This window comes from Loxodonta africana, chromosome 10 (genome assembly GCF_030014295.1).
Source record: "Loxodonta africana isolate mLoxAfr1 chromosome 10, mLoxAfr1.hap2, whole genome shotgun sequence".
Lineage (NCBI taxonomy): Eukaryota > Metazoa > Chordata > Mammalia > Proboscidea > Elephantidae > Loxodonta > Loxodonta africana.
In genome coordinates, this window is record NC_087351.1 from 1,629,153 (window position 1) to 1,646,870 (window position 17,718).

The following is a 17,718-nucleotide window of genomic DNA, read 5'->3' on the forward strand; positions in this document are numbered from 1 at the left end:
AGGGCAACACTGCATGGGATTTCCTCTGCCAGGAGAGAGCTGCTGCTTTGTAGTTTGTGCTGGGAAACCTTGCTTTGGCAAGTGCCAATTGACCGCATTCAGGCAGAAAGAAAAGAGAATCGCAAGAGGCCTTTTCTCCCCGGCTGCTCTGCCAAGCCCTTCCAGCTAAAACTATGCCGTTGCTCCTCTGGAAGGATCCCTGCACCGCGACGTAGTTTTTCAGAAGAAGCCTTGCGTTTGCAAGAGCAAAGGAGGAATTCGTTGCAGGAAAGAGGAAGGAAAGAAAGTTTCTCTCCCTCTGCCTGCTTTGCTCAGAGGACTGGATGAAGTCAGGGAGTTCTCCCTTTCACTGAGAAACGTGCGGGCTGCTGTTGCCTGTGCGCTCTCTTCTTTGCAAAAGAGTCTGCTGTTCCACGCTTTGAACCGTGGAAAGGCGCCGGGCTCTGCTAAGATTTCCCCCGGCGCTTCGTTTGCCCTGGGCCAAAGCGAGCCTTCACAATAGCTGAACGCTAACACTGCATACTCGTTCCACTTCCAGAACAGGGCTACCGCGAGGCAGTTCTCCGGGGGAAAACGGCCCTTCGCGAAGGGCAGATCTGCCGAGCTCACTGCGGGAAAGCGAAAGCAAAGGACGCTTTTCTCCCTCTAACCGCTTTCGTCAGAGGAACGGGGGAAGTCACAGTGTTCTTTCTCTCACTGAGATACACACAATCTGATGTTGCCTGTGAGCTCCGTTGCTGGCAAAGAACTGAAACTGACATACATTCCTGTGGGGAAACACAGGGCTTTGCTAGGATTTCTCTAGGCAGTCTGTTTTCCCTGGGCCTCGCTGTAGCAACACTATCTCGCCAGGGCAACACTGCATGGGATTTCCTCTGCCAGGAGAGAGCTGCTGCTTTGTAGTTTGTGCTGGGAAACCTTGCTTTGGCAAGTGCCAATTGACCGCATTCAGGCAGAAAGAAAAGAGAATCGCAGGAGGCCTTTTCTCCCCGGCTGCTCTGCCAAGCCCTTCCAGCTAAAACTATGCCGTTGCTCCTCTGGAAGGATCCCTGCACCGCGACGTAGTTTTTCAGAAGAAGCCTTGCGTTTGCAAGAGCAAAGGAGGAATTCGTTGCAGGAAAGAGGAAGGAAAGAAAGTTTCTCTCCCTCTGCCTGCTTTGCTCAGAGGACTGGATGAAGTCAGGGAGTTCTCCCTTTCACTGAGAAACGTGCGGGCTGCTGTTGCCTGTGCGCTCTCTTCTTTGCAAAAGAGTCTGCTGTTCCACGCTTTGAACCGTGGAAAGGCGCCGGGCTCTGCTAAGATTTCCCCCGGCGCTTCGTTTGCCCTGGGCCAAAGCGAGCCTTCACAATAGCTGAACGCTAACACTGCATACTCGTTCCACTTCCAGAACAGGGCTACCGCGAGGCAGTTCTGCGGGGGAAAACGGCCCTTCGCGAAGGGCAGATATGCCAAGCTCATTGCGGGAAAGCGAAAGCAAAGGACGCTTTTCTCCCTCTAACCGCTTTCGTCAGAGGAACGGGGGAAGTCACAGTGTTCTTTCTCTCACTGAGATACACACAATCTGATGTTGCCTGTGAGCTCCGTTGCTGGCAAAGAACTGAAACTGACATACATTCCTGTGGGGAAACACAGGGCTTTGCTAGGATTTCTCTAGGCAGTCTGTTTTCCCTGGGCCTCGCTGTAGCAACACTATCTCGCCAGGGCAACACTGCATGGGATTTCCTCTGCCAGGAGAGAGCTGCTGCTTTGTAGTTTGTGCTGGGAAACCTTGCTTTGGCAAGTGCCAATTGACCGCATTCAGGCAGAAAGAAAAGAGAATCGCAAGAGGCCTTTTCTCCCCGGCTGCTCTGCCAAGCCCTTCCAGCTAAAACTATGCCGTTGCTCCTCTGGAAGGATCCCTGCACCGCGACGTAGTTTTTCAGAAGAAGCCTTGCGTTTGCAAGAGCAAAGGAGGAATTCGTTGCAGGAAAGAGGAAGGAAAGAAAGTTTCTCTCCCTCTGCCTGCTTTGCTCAGAGGACTGGATGAAGTCAGGGAGTTCTCCCTTTCACTGAGAAACGTGCAGGCTGCCGTTGCCTGTGCGCTCTCTTCTTTGCAAAAGAGTCTGCTGTTCCACGCTTTGAACCGTGGAAAGGCGCCGGGCTCTGCTAAGATTTCCCCCGGCGCTTCGTTTGCCCTGGGCCAAAGCGAGCCTTCACAATAGCTGAACGCTAACACTGCATACTCGTTCCACTTCCAGAACAGGGCTACCGCGAGGCAGTTCTCCGGGGGAAAACGGCCCTTCGCGAAGGGCAGATCTGCCGAGCTCACTGCGGGAAAGCGAAAGCAAAGGACGCTTTTCTCCCTCTAACCGCTTTCGTCAGAGGAACGGGGGAAGTCACAGTGTTCTTTCTCTCACTGAGATACACACAATCTGATGTTGCCTGTGAGCTCCGTTGCTGGCAAAGAACTGAAACTGACATACATTCCTGTGGGGAAACACAGGGCTTTGCTAGGATTTCTCTAGGCAGTCTGTTTTCCCTGGGCCTCGCTGTAGCAACACTATCTCGCCAGGGCAACACTGCATGGGATTTCCTCTGCCAGGAGAGAGCTGCTGCTTTGTAGTTTGTGCTGGGAAACCTTGCTTTGGCAAGTGCCAATTGACCGCATTCAGGCAGAAAGAAAAGAGAATCGCAGGAGGCCTTTTCTCCCCGGCTGCTCTGCCAAGCCCTTCCAGCTAAAACTATGCCGTTGCTCCTCTGGAAGGATCCCTGCACCGCGACGTAGTTTTTCAGAAGAAGCCTTGCGTTTGCAAGAGCAAAGGAGGAATTCGTTGCAGGAAAGAGGAAGGAAAGAAAGTTTCTCTCCCTCTGCCTGCTTTGCTCAGAGGACTGGATGAAGTCAGGGAGTTCTCCCTTTCACTGAGAAACGTGCGGGCTGCTGTTGCCTGTGCGCTCTCTTCTTTGCAAAAGAGTCTGCTGTTCCACGCTTTGAACCGTGGAAAGGCGCCGGGCTCTGCTAAGATTTCCCCCGGCGCTTCGTTTGCCCTGGGCCAAAGCGAGCCTTCACAATAGCTGAACGCTAACACTGCATACTCGTTCCACTTCCAGAACAGGGCTACCGCGAGGCAGTTCTCCGGGGGAAAACGGCCCTTCGCGAAGGGCAGATCTGCCGAGCTCACTGCGGGAAAGCGAAAGCAAAGGACGCTTTTCTCCCTCTAACCGCTTTCGTCAGAGGAACGGGGGAAGTCACAGTGTTCTTTCTCTCACTGAGATACACACAATCTGATGTTGCCTGTGAGCTCCGTTGCTGGCAAAGAACTGAAACTGACATACATTCCTGTGGGGAAACACAGGGCTTTGCTAGGATTTCTCTAGGCAGTCTGTTTTCCCTGGGCCTCGCTGTAGCAACACTATCTCGCCAGGGCAACACTGCATGGGATTTCCTCTGCCAGGAGAGAGCTGCTGCTTTGTAGTTTGTGCTGGGAAACCTTGCTTTGGCAAGTGCCAATTGACCGCATTCAGGCAGAAAGAAAAGAGAATCGCAAGAGGCCTTTTCTCCCCGGCTGCTCTGCCAAGCCCTTCCAGCTAAAACTATGCCGTTGCTCCTCTGGAAGGATCCCTGCACCGCGACGTAGTTTTTCAGAAGAAGCCTTGCGTTTGCAAGAGCAAAGGAGGAATTCGTTGCAGGAAAGAGGAAGGAAAGAAAGTTTCTCTCCCTCTGCCTGCTTTGCTCAGAGGACTGGATGAAGTCAGGGAGTTCTCCCTTTCACTGAGAAACGTGCGGGCTGCTGTTGCCTGTGCGCTCTCTTCTTTGCAAAAGAGTCTGCTGTTCCACGCTTTGAACCGTGGAAAGGCGCCGGGCTCTGCTAAGATTTCCCCCGGCGCTTCGTTTGCCCTGGGCCAAAGCGAGCCTTCACAATAGCTGAACGCTAACACTGCATACTCGTTCCACTTCCAGAACAGGGCTACCGCGAGGCAGTTCTGCGGGGGAAAACGGCCCTTCGCGAAGGGCAGATATGCCAAGCTCATTGCGGGAAAGCGAAAGCAAAGGACGCTTTTCTCCCTCTAACCGCTTTCGTCAGAGGAACGGGGGAAGTCACAGTGTTCTTTCTCTCACTGAGATACACACAATCTGATGTTGCCTGTGAGCTCCGTTGCTGGCAAAGAACTGAAACTGACATACATTCCTGTGGGGAAACACAGGGCTTTGCTAGGATTTCTCTAGGCAGTCTGTTTTCCCTGGGCCTCGCTGTAGCAACACTATCTCGCCAGGGCAACACTGCATGGGATTTCCTCTGCCAGGAGAGAGCTGCTGCTTTGTAGTTTGTGCTGGGAAACCTTGCTTTGGCAAGTGCCAATTGACCGCATTCAGGCAGAAAGAAAAGAGAATCGCAAGAGGCCTTTTCTCCCCGGCTGCTCTGCCAAGCCCTTCCAGCTAAAACTATGCCGTTGCTCCTCTGGAAGGATCCCTGCACCGCGACGTAGTTTTTCAGAAGAAGCCTTGCGTTTGCAAGAGCAAAGGAGGAATTCGTTGCAGGAAAGAGGAAGGAAAGAAAGTTTCTCTCCCTCTGCCTGCTTTGCTCAGAGGACTGGATGAAGTCAGGGAGTTCTCCCTTTCACTGAGAAACGTGCAGGCTGCCGTTGCCTGTGCGCTCTCTTCTTTGCAAAAGAGTCTGCTGTTCCACGCTTTGAACCGTGGAAAGGCGCCGGGCTCTGCTAAGATTTCCCCCGGCGCTTCGTTTGCCCTGGGCCAAAGCGAGCCTTCACAATAGCTGAACGCTAACACTGCATACTCGTTCCACTTCCAGAACAGGGCTACCGCGAGGCAGTTCTCCGGGGGAAAACGGCCCTTCGCGAAGGGCAGATCTGCCGAGCTCACTGCGGGAAAGCGAAAGCAAAGGACGCTTTTCTCCCTCTAACCGCTTTCGTCAGAGGAACGGGGGAAGTCACAGTGTTCTTTCTCTCACTGAGATACACACAATCTGATGTTGCCTGTGAGCTCCGTTGCTGGCAAAGAACTGAAACTGACATACATTCCTGTGGGGAAACACAGGGCTTTGCTAGGATTTCTCCAGGCAGTCTGTTTTCCCTGGGCCTCGCTGTAGCAACACTATCTCGCCAGGGCAACACTGCATGGGATTTCCTCTGCCAGGAGAGAGCTGCTGCTTTGTAGTTTGTGCTGGGAAACCTTGCTTTGGCAAGTGCCAATTGACCGCATTCAGGCAGAAAGAAAAGAGAATCGCAGGAGGCCTTTTCTCCCCGGCTGCTCTGCCAAGCCCTTCCAGCTAAAACTATGCCGTTGCTCCTCTGGAAGGATCCCTGCACCGCGACGTAGTTTTTCAGAAGAAGCCTTGCGTTTGCAAGAGCAAAGGAGGAATTCGTTGCAGGAAAGAGGAAGGAAAGAAAGTTTCTCTCCCTCTGCCTGCTTTGCTCAGAGGACTGGATGAAGTCAGGGAGTTCTCCCTTTCACTGAGAAACGTGCGGGCTGCTGTTGCCTGTGCGCTCTCTTCTTTGCAAAAGAGTCTCCTGTTCCACGCTTTGAACCGTGGAAAGGCGCCGGGCTCTGCTAAGATTTCCCCCGGCGCTTCGTTTGCCCTGGGCCAAAGCGAGCCTTCACAATAGCTGAACGCTAACACTGCATACTCGTTCCACTTCCAGAACAGGGCTACCGCGAGGCAGTTCTCCGGGGTAAAACGGCCCTTCGCGAAGGGCAGATCTGACGAGCTCACTGCGGGAAAGCGAATGCAAAGGACGCTTTTCTCCCTCTAACCGCTTTCATCAGAGGAACGGGGGAAGTGACAGTGTTCTTTCTCTCACTGAGATACACACAATCTGATGTTGCCTGTGAGCTCCGTTGCTGGCAAAGAACTGAAACTGACATACATTCCTGTGGGGAAACACAGGGCTTTGCTAGGATTTCTCTAGGCAGTCTGTTTTCCCTGGGCCTCGCTGTAGCAACACTATCTCGCCAGGGCAACACTGCATGGGATTTCCTCTGCCAGGAGAGAGCTGCTGCTTTGTAGTTTGTGCTGGGAAACCTTGCTTTGGCAAGTGCCAATTGACCGCATTCAGGCAGAAAGAAAAGAGAATCGCAAGAGGCCTTTTCTCCCCGGCTGCTCTGCCAAGCCCTTCCAGCTAAAACTATGCCGTTGCTCCTCTGGAAGGAACCCTGCACCGCGACGTAGTTTTTCAGAAGAAGCCTTGCGTTTGCAAGAGCAAAGGAGGAATTCGTTGCAGGAAAGAGGAAGGAAAGAAAGTTTCTCTCCCTCTGCCTGCTTTGCTCAGAGGACTGGATGAAGTCAGGGAGTTCTCCCTTTCACTGAGAAACGTGCGGGCTGCTGTTGCCTGTGCGCTCTCTTCTTTGCAAAAGAGTCTGCTGTTCCACGCTTTGAACCGTGGAAAGGCGCCGGGCTCTGCTAAGATTTCCCCCGGCGCTTCGTTTGCCCTGGGCCAAAGCGAGCCTTCACAATAGCTGAACGCTAACACTGCATACTCGTTCCACTTCCAGAACAGGGCTACCGCGAGGCAGTTCTCCGGGGGAAAACGGCCCTTCGCGAAGGGCAGATCTGCCGAGCTCACTGCGGGAAAGCGAAAGCAAAGGACGCTTTTCTCCCTCTAACCGCTTTCGTCAGAGGAACGGGGGAAGTCACAGTGTTCTTTCTCTCACTGAGATACACACAATCTGATGTTGCCTGTGAGCTCCGTTGCTGGCAAAGAACTGAAACTGACATACATTCCTGTGGGGAAACACAGGGCTTTGCTAGGATTTCTCTAGGCAGTCTGTTTTCCCTGGGCCTCGCTGTAGCAACACTATCTCGCCAGGGCAACACTGCATGGGATTTCCTCTGCCAGGAGAGAGCTGCTGCTTTGTAGTTTGTGCTGGGAAACCTTGCTTTGGCAAGTGCCAATTGACCGCATTCAGGCAGAAAGAAAAGAGAATCGCAAGAGGCCTTTTCTCCCCGGCTGCTCTGCCAAGCCCTTCCAGCTAAAACTATGCCGTTGCTCCTCTGGAAGGATCCCTGCACCGCGACGTAGTTTTTCAGAAGAAGCCTTGCGTTTGCAAGAGCAAAGGAGGAATTCGTTGCAGGAAAGAGGAAGGAAAGAAAGTTTCTCTCCCTCTGCCTGCTTTGCTCAGAGGACTGGATGAAGTCAGGGAGTTCTCCCTTTCACTGAGAAACGTGCGGGCTGCTGTTGCCTGTGCGCTCTCTTCTTTGCAAAAGAGTCTGCTGTTCCACGCTTTGAACCGTGGAAAGGCGCCGGGCTCTGCTAAGATTTCCCCCGGCGCTTCGTTTGCCCTGGGCCAAAGCGAGCCTTCACAATAGCTGAACGCTAACACTGCATACTCGTTCCACTTCCAGAACAGGGCTACCGCGAGGCAGTTCTCCGGGGTAAAACGGCCCTTCGCGAAGGGCAGATCTGCCGAGCTCACTGCGGGAAAGCGAAAGCAAAGGACGCTTTTCTCCCTCTAACCGCTTTCGTCAGAGGAACGGGGGAAGTCACAGTGTTCTTTCTCTCACTGAGATACACACAATCTGATGTTGCCTCTGAGCTCCGTTGCTGGCAAAGAACTGAAACTGACATACATTCCTGTGGGGAAACACAGGGCTTTGCTAGGATTTCTCTAGGCAGTCTGTTTTCCCTGGGCCTCGCTGTAGCAACACTATCTCGCCAGGGCAACACTGCATGGGATTTCCTCTGCCAGGAGAGAGCTGCTGCTTTGTAGTTTGTGCTGGGAAACCTTGCTTTGGCAAGTGCCAATTGACCGCATTCAGGCAGAAAGAAAAGAGAATCGCAAGAGGCCTTTTCTCGCCGGCTGCTCTGCCAAGCCCTTCCAGCTAAAACTATGCCGTTGCTCCTCTGGAAGGATCCCTGCACCGCGACGTAGTTTTTCAGAAGAAGCCTTGCGTTTGCAAGAGCAAAGGAGGAATTCGTTGCAGGAAAGAGGAAGGAAAGAAAGTTTCTCTCCCTCTGCCTGCTTTGCTCAGAGGACTGGATGAAGTCAGGGAGTTCTCCCTTTCACTGAGAAACGTGCGGGCTGCTGTTGCCTGTGCGCTCTCTTCTTTGCAAAAGAGTCTGCTGTTCCACGCTTTGAACCGTGGAAAGGCGCCGGGCTCTGCTAAGATTTCCCCCGGCGCTTCGTTTGCCCTGGGCCAAAGCGAGCCTTCACAATAGCTGAACGCTAACACTGCATACTCGTTCCACTTCCAGAACAGGGCTACCGCGAGGCAGTTCTCCGGGGGAAAACGGCCCTTCGCGAAGGGCAGATCTGCCGAGCTCACTGCGGGAAAGCGAAAGCAAAGGACGCTTTTCTCCCTCTAACCGCTTTCGTCAGAGGAACGGGGGAAGTCACAGTGTTCTTTCTCTCACTGAGATACACACAATCTGATGTTGCCTGTGAGCTCCGTTGCTGGCAAAGAACTGAAACTGACATACATTCCTGTGGGGAAACACAGGGCTTTGCTAGGATTTCTCTAGGCAGTCTGTTTTCCCTGGGCCTCGCTGTAGCAACACTATCTCGCCAGGGCAACACTGCATGGGATTTCCTCTGCCAGGAGAGAGCTGCTGCTTTGTAGTTTGTGCTGGGAAACCTTGCTTTGGCAAGTGCCAATTGACCGCATTCAGGCAGAAAGAAAAGAGAATCGCAAGAGGCCTTTTCTCGCCGGCTGCTCTGCCAAGCCCTTCCAGCTAAAACTATGCCGTTGCTCCTCTGGAAGGATCCCTGCACCGCGACGTAGTTTTTCAGAAGAAGCCTTGCGTTTGCAAGAGCAAAGGAGGAATTCGTTGCAGGAAAGAGGAAGGAAAGAAAGTTTCTCTCCCTCTGCCTGCTTTGCTCAGAGGACTGGATGAAGTCAGGGAGTTCTCCCTTTCACTGAGAAACGTGCGGGCTGCTGTTGCCTGTGCGCTCTCTTCTTTGCAAAAGAGTCTGCTGTTCCACGCTTTGAACCGTGGAAAGGCGCCGGGCTCTGCTAAGATTTCCCCCGGCGCTTCGTTTGCCCTGGGCCAAAGCGAGCCTTCACAATAGCTGAACGCTAACACTGCATACTCGTTCCACTTCCAGAACAGGGCTACCGCGAGGCAGTTCTCCGGGGGAAAACGGCCCTTCGCGAAGGGCAGATCTGCCGAGCTCACTGCGGGAAAGCGAAAGCAAAGGACGCTTTTCTCCCTCTAACCGCTTTCGTCAGAGGAACGGGGGAAGTCACAGTGTTCTTTCTCTCACTGAGATACACACAATCTGATGTTGCCTGTGAGCTCCGTTGCTGGCAAAGAACTGAAACTGACATACATTCCTGTGGGGAAACACAGGGCTTTGCTAGGATTTCTCTAGGCAGTCTGTTTTCCCTGGGCCTCGCTGTAGCAACACTATCTCGCCAGGGCAACACTGCATGGGATTTCCTCTGCCAGGAGAGAGCTGCTGCTTTGTAGTTTGTGCTGGGAAACCTTGCTTTGGCAAGTGCCAATTGACCGCATTCAGGCAGAAAGAAAAGAGAATCGCAAGAGGCCTTTTCTCCCCGGCTGCTCTGCCAAGCCCTTCCAGCTAAAACTATGCCGTTGCTCCTCTGGAAGGATCCCTGCACCGCGACGTAGTTTTTCAGAAGAAGCCTTGCGTTTGCAAGAGCAAAGGAGGAATTCGTTGCAGGAAAGAGGAAGGAAAGAAAGTTTCTCTCCCTCTGCCTGCTTTGCTCAGAGGACTGGATGAAGTCAGGGAGTTCTCCCTTTCACTGAGAAACGTGCGGGCTGCTGTTGCCTGTGCGCTCTCTTCTTTGCAAAAGAGTCTGCTGTTCCACGCTTTGAACCGTGGAAAGGCGCCGGGCTCTGCTAAGATTTCCCCCGGCGCTTCGTTTGCCCTGGGCCAAAGCGAGCCTTCACAATAGCTGAACGCTAACACTGCATACTCGTTCCACTTCCAGAACAGGGCTACCGCGAGGCAGTTCTCCGGGGGAAAACGGCCCTTCGCGAAGGGCAGATCTGCCGAGCTCACTGCGGGAAAGCGAAAGCAAAGGACGCTTTTCTCCCTCTAACCGCTTTCGTCAGAGGAACGGGGGAAGTCACAGTGTTCTTTCTCTCACTGAGATACACACAATCTGATGTTGCCTGTGAGCTCCGTTGCTGGCAAAGAACTGAAACTGACATACATTCCTGTGGGGAAACACAGGGCTTTGCTAGGATTTCTCTAGGCAGTCTGTTTTCCCTGGGCCTCGCTGTAGCAACACTATCTCGCCAGGGCAACACTGCATGGGATTTCCTCTGCCAGGAGAGAGCTGCTGCTTTGTAGTTTGTGCTGGGAAACCTTGCTTTGGCAAGTGCCAATTGACCGCATTCAGGCAGAAAGAAAAGAGAATCGCAAGAGTCCTTTTCTCCCCGGCTGCTCTGCCAAGCCCTTCCAGCTAAAACTATGCCGTTGCTCCTCTGGAAGGATCCCTGCACCGCGACGTAGTTTTTCAGAAGAAGCCTTGCGTTTGCAAGAGCAAAGGAGGAATTCGTTGCAGGAAAGAGGAAGGAAAGAAAGTTTCTCTCCCTCTGCCTGCTTTGCTCAGAGGACTGGATGAAGTCAGGGAGTTCTCCCTTTCACTGAGAAACGTGCGGGCTGCTGTTGCCTGTGCGCTCTCTTCTTTGCAAAAGAGTCTGCTGTTCCACGCTTTGAACCGTGGAAAGGCGCCGGGCTCTGCTAAGATTTCCCCCGGCGCTTCGTTTGCCCTGGGCCAAAGCGAGCCTTCACAATAGCTGAACGCTAACACTGCATACTCGTTCCACTTCCAGAACAGGGCTACCGCGAGGCAGTTCTCCGGGGGAAAACGGCCCTTCACGAAGGGCAGATCTGCCGAGCTCACTGCGGGAAAGCGAAAGCAAAGGACGCTTTTCTCCCTCTAACCGCTTTCGTCAGAGGAACGGGGGAAGTCACAGTGTTCTTTCTCTCACTGAGATACACACAATCTGATGTTGCCTGTGAGCTCCGTTGCTGGCAAAGAACTGAAACTGACATACATTCCTGTGGGGAAACACAGGGCTTTGCTAGGATTTCTCTAGGCAGTCTGTTTTCCCTGGGCCTCGCTGTAGCAACACTATCTCGCCAGGGCAACACTGCATGGGATTTCCTCTGCCAGGAGAGAGCTGCTGCTTTGTAGTTTGTGCTGGGAAACCTTGCTTTGGCAAGTGCCAATTGACCGCATTCAGGCAGAAAGAAAAGAGAATCGCAAGAGTCCTTTTCTCCCCGGCTGCTCTGCCAAGCCCTTCCAGCTAAAACTATGCCGTTGCTCCTCTGGAAGGATCCCTGCACCGCGACGTAGTTTTTCAGAAGAAGCCTTGCGTTTGCAAGAGCAAAGGAGGAATTCGTTGCAGGAAAGAGGAAGGAAAGAAAGTTTCTCTCCCTCTGCCTGCTTTGCTCAGAGGACTGGATGAAGTCAGGGAGTTCTCCCTTTCACTGAGAAACGTGCGGGCTGCTGTTGCCTGTGCGCTCTCTTCTTTGCAAAAGAGTCTGCTGTTCCACGCTTTGAACCGTGGAAAGGCGCCGGGCTCTGCTAAGATTTCCCCCGGCGCTTCGTTTGCCCTGGGCCAAAGCGAGCCTTCACAATAGCTGAACGCTAACACTGCATACTCGTTCCACTTCCAGAACAGGGCTACCGCGAGGCAGTTCTCCGGGGGAAAACGGCCCTTCGCGAAGGGCAGATCTGCCGAGCTCACTGCGGGAAAGCGAAAGCAAAGGACGCTTTTCTCCCTCTAACCGCTTTCGTCAGAGGAACGGGGGAAGTCACAGTGTTCTTTCTCTCACTGAGATACACACAATCTGATGTTGCCTGTGAGCTCCGTTGCTGGCAAAGAACTGAAACTGACATACATTCCTGTGGGGAAACACAGGGCTTTGCTAGGATTTCTCTAGGCAGTCTGTTTTCCCTGGGCCTCGCTGTAGCAACACTATCTCGCCAGGGCAACACTGCATGGGATTTCCTCTGCCAGGAGAGAGCTGCTGCTTTGTAGTTTGTGCTGGGAAACCTTGCTTTGGCAAGTGCCAATTGACCGCATTCAGGCAGAAAGAAAAGAGAATCGCAGGAGGCCTTTTCTCCCCGGCTGCTCTGCCAAGCCCTTCCAGCTAAAACTATGCCGTTGCTCCTCTGGAAGGATCCCTGCACCGCGACGTAGTTTTTCAGAAGAAGCCTTGCGTTTGCAAGAGCAAAGGAGGAATTCGTTGCAGGAAAGAGGAAGGAAAGAAAGTTTCTCTCCCTCTGCCTGCTTTGCTCAGAGGACTGGATGAAGTCAGGGAGTTCTCCCTTTCACTGAGAAACGTGCGGGCTGCTGTTGCCTGTGCGCTCTCTTCTTTGCAAAAGAGTCTGCTGTTCCACGCTTTGAACCGTGGAAAGGCGCCGGGCTCTGCTAAGATTTCCCCCGGCGCTTCGTTTGCCCTGGGCCAAAGCGAGCCTTCACAATAGCTGAACGCTAACACTGCATACTCGTTCCACTTCCAGAACAGGGCTACCGCGAGGCAGTTCTCCGGGGGAAAACGGCCCTTCGCGAAGGGCAGATCTGCCGAGCTCACTGCGGGAAAGCGAAAGCAAAGGACGCTTTTCTCCCTCTAACCGCTTTCGTCAGAGGAACGGGGGAAGTCACAGTGTTCTTTCTCTCACTGAGATACACACAATCTGATGTTGCCTGTGAGCTCCGTTGCTGGCAAAGAACTGAAACTGACATACATTCCTGTGGGGAAACACAGGGCTTTGCTAGGATTTCTCTAGGCAGTCTGTTTTCCCTGGGCCTCGCTGTAGCAACACTATCTCGCCAGGGCAACACTGCATGGGATTTCCTCTGCCAGGAGAGAGCTGCTGCTTTGTAGTTTGTGCTGGGAAACCTTGCTTTGGCAAGTGCCAATTGACCGCATTCAGGCAGAAAGAAAAGAGAATCGCAAGAGGCCTTTTCTCCCCGGCTGCTCTGCCAAGCCCTTCCAGCTAAAACTATGCCGTTGCTCCTCTGGAAGGATCCCTGCACCGCGACGTAGTTTTTCAGAAGAAGCCTTGCGTTTGCAAGAGCAAAGGAGGAATTCGTTGCAGGAAAGAGGAAGGAAAGAAAGTTTCTCTCCCTCTGCCTGCTTTGCTCAGAGGACTGGATGAAGTCAGGGAGTTCTCCCTTTCACTGAGAAACGTGCGGGCTGCTGTTGCCTGTGCGCTCTCTTCTTTGCAAAAGAGTCTGCTGTTCCACGCTTTGAACTGTGGAAAGGCGCCGGGCTCTGCTAAGATTTCCCCCGGCGCTTCGTTTGCCCTGGGCCAAAGCGAGCCTTCACAATAGCTGAACGCTAACACTGCATACTCGTTCCACTTCCAGAACAGGGCTACCGCGAGGCAGTTCTGCGGGGGAAAACGGCCCTTCGCGAAGGGCAGATATGCCAAGCTCATTGCGGGAAAGCGAAAGCAAAGGACGCTTTTCTCCCTCTAACCGCTTTCGTCAGAGGAACGGGGGAAGTCACAGTGTTCTTTCTCTCACTGAGATACACACAATCTGATGTTGCCTGTGAGCTCCGTTGCTGGCAAAGAACTGAAACTGACATACATTCCTGTGGGGAAACACAGGGCTTTGCTAGGATTTCTCTAGGCAGTCTGTTTTCCCTGGGCCTCGCTGTAGCAACACTATCTCGCCAGGGCAACACTGCATGGGATTTCCTCTGCCAGGAGAGAGCTGCTGCTTTGTAGTTTGTGCTGGGAAACCTTGCTTTGGCAAGTGCCAATTGACCGCATTCAGGCAGAAAGAAAAGAGAATCGCAAGAGGCCTTTTCTCCCCGGCTGCTCTGCCAAGCCCTTCCAGCTAAAACTATGCCGTTGCTCCTCTGGAAGGATCCCTGCACCGCGACGTAGTTTTTCAGAAGAAGCCTTGCGTTTGCAAGAGCAAAGGAGGAATTCGTTGCAGGAAAGAGGAAGGAAAGAAAGTTTCTCTCCCTCTGCCTGCTTTGCTCAGAGGACTGGATGAAGTCAGGGAGTTCTCCCTTTCACTGAGAAACGTGCAGGCTGCCGTTGCCTGTGCGCTCTCTTCTTTGCAAAAGAGTCTGCTGTTCCACGCTTTGAACCGTGGAAAGGCGCCGGGCTCTGCTAAGATTTCCCCCGGCGCTTCGTTTGCCCTGGGCCAAAGCGAGCCTTCACAATAGCTGAACGCTAACACTGCATACTCGTTCCACTTCCAGAACAGGGCTACCGCGAGGCAGTTCTCCGGGGGAAAACGGCCCTTCGCGAAGGGCAGATCTGCCGAGCTCACTGCGGGAAAGCGAAAGCAAAGGACGCTTTTCTCCCTCTAACCGCTTTCGTCAGAGGAACGGGGGAAGTCACAGTGTTCTTTCTCTCACTGAGATACACACAATCTGATGTTGCCTGTGAGCTCCGTTGCTGGCAAAGAACTGAAACTGACATACATTCCTGTGGGGAAACACAGGGCTTTGCTAGGATTTCTCCAGGCAGTCTGTTTTCCCTGGGCCTCGCTGTAGCAACACTATCTCGCCAGGGCAACACTGCATGGGATTTCCTCTGCCAGGAGAGAGCTGCTGCTTTGTAGTTTGTGCTGGGAAACCTTGCTTTGGCAAGTGCCAATTGACCGCATTCAGGCAGAAAGAAAAGAGAATCGCAGGAGGCCTTTTCTCCCCGGCTGCTCTGCCAAGCCCTTCCAGCTAAAACTATGCCGTTGCTCCTCTGGAAGGATCCCTGCACCGCGACGTAGTTTTTCAGAAGAAGCCTTGCGTTTGCAAGAGCAAAGGAGGAATTCGTTGCAGGAAAGAGGAAGGAAAGAAAGTTTCTCTCCCTCTGCCTGCTTTGCTCAGAGGACTGGATGAAGTCAGGGAGTTCTCCCTTTCACTGAGAAACGTGCGGGCTGCTGTTGCCTGTGCGCTCTCTTCTTTGCAAAAGAGTCTCCTGTTCCACGCTTTGAACCGTGGAAAGGCGCCGGGCTCTGCTAAGATTTCCCCCGGCGCTTCGTTTGCCCTGGGCCAAAGCGAGCCTTCACAATAGCTGAACGCTAACACTGCATACTCGTTCCACTTCCAGAACAGGGCTACCGCGAGGCAGTTCTCCGGGGTAAAACGGCCCTTCGCGAAGGGCAGATCTGACGAGCTCACTGCGGGAAAGCGAATGCAAAGGACGCTTTTCTCCCTCTAACCGCTTTCATCAGAGGAACGGGGGAAGTGACAGTGTTCTTTCTCTCACTGAGATACACACAATCTGATGTTGCCTGTGAGCTCCGTTGCTGGCAAAGAACTGAAACTGACATACATTCCTGTGGGGAAACACAGGGCTTTGCTAGGATTTCTCTAGGCAGTCTGTTTTCCCTGGGCCTCGCTGTAGCAACACTATCTCGCCAGGGCAACACTGCATGGGATTTCCTCTGCCAGGAGAGAGCTGCTGCTTTGTAGTTTGTGCTGGGAAACCTTGCTTTGGCAAGTGCCAATTGACCGCATTCAGGCAGAAAGAAAAGAGAATCGCAAGAGGCCTTTTCTCCCCGGCTGCTCTGCCAAGCCCTTCCAGCTAAAACTATGCCGTTGCTCCTCTGGAAGGAACCCTGCACCGCGACGTAGTTTTTCAGAAGAAGCCTTGCGTTTGCAAGAGCAAAGGAGGAATTCGTTGCAGGAAAGAGGAAGGAAAGAAAGTTTCTCTCCCTCTGCCTGCTTTGCTCAGAGGACTGGATGAAGTCAGGGAGTTCTCCCTTTCACTGAGAAACGTGCGGGCTGCTGTTGCCTGTGCGCTCTCTTCTTTGCAAAAGAGTCTGCTGTTCCACGCTTTGAACCGTGGAAAGGCGCCGGGCTCTGCTAAGATTTCCCCCGGCGCTTCGTTTGCCCTGGGCCAAAGCGAGCCTTCACAATAGCTGAACGCTAACACTGCATACTCGTTCCACTTCCAGAACAGGGCTACCGCGAGGCAGTTCTCCGGGGGAAAACGGCCCTTCGCGAAGGGCAGATCTGCCGAGCTCACTGCGGGAAAGCGAAAGCAAAGGACGCTTTTCTCCCTCTAACCGCTTTCGTCAGAGGAACGGGGGAAGTCACAGTGTTCTTTCTCTCACTGAGATACACACAATCTGATGTTGCCTCTGAGCTCCGTTGCTGGCAAAGAACTGAAACTGACATACATTCCTGTGGGGAAACACAGGGCTTTGCTAGGATTTCTCTAGGCAGTCTGTTTTCCCTGGGCCTCGCTGTAGCAACACTATCTCGCCAGGGCAACACTGCATGGGATTTCCTCTGCCAGGAGAGAGCTGCTGCTTTGTAGTTTGTGCTGGGAAACCTTGCTTTGGCAAGTGCCAATTGACCGCATTCAGGCAGAAAGAAAAGAGAATCGCAAGAGGCCTTTTCTCGCCGGCTGCTCTGCCAAGCCCTTCCAGCTAAAACTATGCCGTTGCTCCTCTGGAAGGATCCCTGCACCGCGACGTAGTTTTTCAGAAGAAGCCTTGCGTTTGCAAGAGCAAAGGAGGAATTCGTTGCAGGAAAGAGGAAGGAAAGAAAGTTTCTCTCCCTCTGCCTGCTTTGCTCAGAGGACTGGATGAAGTCAGGGAGTTCTCCCTTTCACTGAGAAACGTGCGGGCTGCTGTTGCCTGTGCGCTCTCTTCTTTGCAAAAGAGTCTGCTGTTCCACGCTTTGAACCGTGGAAAGGCGCCGGGCTCTGCTAAGATTTCCCCCGGCGCTTCGTTTGCCCTGGGCCAAAGCGAGCCTTCACAATAGCTGAACGCTAACACTGCATACTCGTTCCACTTCCAGAACAGGGCTACCGCGAGGCAGTTCTCCGGGGGAAAACGGCCCTTCGCGAAGGGCAGATCTGCCGAGCTCACTGCGGGAAAGCGAAAGCAAAGGACGCTTTTCTCCCTCTAACCGCTTTCGTCAGAGGAACGGGGGAAGTCACAGTGTTCTTTCTCTCACTGAGATACACACAATCTGATGTTGCCTGTGAGCTCCGTTGCTGGCAAAGAACTGAAACTGACATACATTCCTGTGGGGAAACACAGGGCTTTGCTAGGATTTCTCTAGGCAGTCTGTTTTCCCTGGGCCTCGCTGTAGCAACACTATCTCGCCAGGGCAACACTGCATGGGATTTCCTCTGCCAGGAGAGAGCTGCTGCTTTGTAGTTTGTGCTGGGAAACCTTGCTTTGGCAAGTGCCAATTGACCGCATTCAGGCAGAAAGAAAAGAGAATCGCAAGAGGCCTTTTCTCCCCGGCTGCTCTGCCAAGCCCTTCCAGCTAAAACTATGCCGTTGCTCCTCTGGAAGGATCCCTGCACCGCGACGTAGTTTTTCAGAAGAAGCCTTGCGTTTGCAAGAGCAAAGGAGGAATTCGTTGCAGGAAAGAGGAAGGAAAGAAAGTTTCTCTCCCTCTGCCTGCTTTGCTCAGAGGACTGGATGAAGTCAGGGAGTTCTCCCTTTCACTGAGAAACGTGCGGGCTGCTGTTGCCTGTGCGCTCTCTTCTTTGCAAAAGAGTCTGCTGTTCCACGCTTTGAACCGTGGAAAGGCGCCGGGCTCTGCTAAGATTTCCCCCGGCGCTTCGTTTGCCCTGGGCCAAAGCGAGCCTTCACAATAGCTGAATGCTAACACTGCATACTCGTTCCACTTCCAGAACAGGGCTACCGCGAGGCAGTTCTCCGGGGGAAAACGGCCCTTCGCGAAGGGCAGATCTGCCGAGCTCACTGCGGGAAAGCGAAAGCAAAGGACGCTTTTCTCCCTCTAACCGCTTTCGTCAGAGGAACGGGGGAAGTCACAGTGTTCTTTCTCTCACTGAGATACACACAATCTGATG